This window comes from Colobus angolensis, unplaced genomic scaffold, assembly GCF_000951035.1.
Source record: "Colobus angolensis palliatus isolate OR3802 unplaced genomic scaffold, Cang.pa_1.0 Scaffold379, whole genome shotgun sequence".
Taxonomy (NCBI): domain Eukaryota; kingdom Metazoa; phylum Chordata; class Mammalia; order Primates; family Cercopithecidae; genus Colobus; species Colobus angolensis.
The window spans coordinates 1,508,238-1,509,748 of NW_012117143.1; positions in this window are offsets into that span (position 1 = coordinate 1,508,238).

Genomic DNA, 1,511 nt, shown 5'->3' on the forward strand with positions numbered 1-1,511 from the left:
TTCACTCACCACTCACTCACCCAAAGCAACTTACAATCCTGCAAGCTCCATTCATGGTAAGTGGTCTATACAGTTGTACCATTTCTGTATCTTTTATACCATGTTTTCACTGTACTTTCTCTCTGTGTTTACATACATCATTACTTACAATTGTGTTCCCACTGTCTACAATATTCAGTTCCGTCACATACTATACAGGTTTGTAACCTGGGAGCAAACAGGCTTATACCATTTAGCCTAAGTGTGTCAAAGGCTACACCATCAAAGTTTTGTGCAAATACATGCTCTAATGCTCACCTAACAACGCATTTCTCAGAACATACTCTCATCATTAAGCAACACATGCTTGAAAAATAAGACTGAAATTAAAGAGTAAAAAAGGATATACCCTGCACATACTAACCAAAGGAAAACTCTGCAGCAACATTAATATCAAGCTAAATAAACTTTACCTCTAATAATACTTCTCCCTTAAAAAGAACGCTTAATAGTGGTTTTCTATTTTCTCCCCGCTTTGGAGACAGGGTCTTACTCTGTCACCCAGGCTAAATGCAGTAGTAAGATCAGGGCTCCTGAGTGCATCCTTCATCTCCCAGGCTCAGTGATCCACCCACATCACCTTCTCGAGTGGCTGGGACTACAGGTTGTGCCACCACACATAGCTAATTTTTTTTAATTTTCTGTAGAGATGGCGTCTTGCTATGTTGCCCAGGCTGGTCTCAAACTCAAGATTCAAGTGATCCTCCCGCCTCAAGCCTCCCAAACTTCTGGGATTACAGGCATTAGCCATCACACCCAGCCAATAGCGATTTTAAAAGACCTGGTTGATATACAGCTCTAAATACCAATGCATCTAAGAACATACCCTCATACTATGACAATGTATAAAGCACAAAGTATCGGAGCTAAGGAGAAACTGACAAATGCAAAATCAAAGTATTAATATATCTCTTTCAATAACCAATAGAACAAGCTGAAAAGCTTCTGCACAACAAAGCAAACAAATGACAGAGTGAAGAGACAACCTGTTGAATGGGAAATGATGTGTGCAAACTATTCATGACAAAGGACTAAAATCCATAATATGCAACGAGCTCAAATAATCAACAATTAAAAAAAAACAAATAATCCCACTAAAAAGTGGGCAAAGGCCATCAAAAAACATACAAACGGCCAAATGATATACGAAAAAATGCTCACATCAGTAATCATCAGGTAAATGCAAATCAAAACTAAAATGAGATAGCACCTTATCAATTAGGATAACTATTATTAAAAACACAAAGAACAGACGCTGGCAAGGATGTGGAGAAAAGGAAATTCTTACACACTGGGAATGGAAATTGGTAAACCTATTACGAAAAACAGTACAGAAATTTCTCAAAACACTAAAAATAAAACTACTACATGATCCAGCAATCCCACTATTGGCTATTTATCCAAAGGAAAAGAAATCAGTATATCAAAGGGATACGAATACTCACCTGTTTATCACAGCACTATTTACAAAA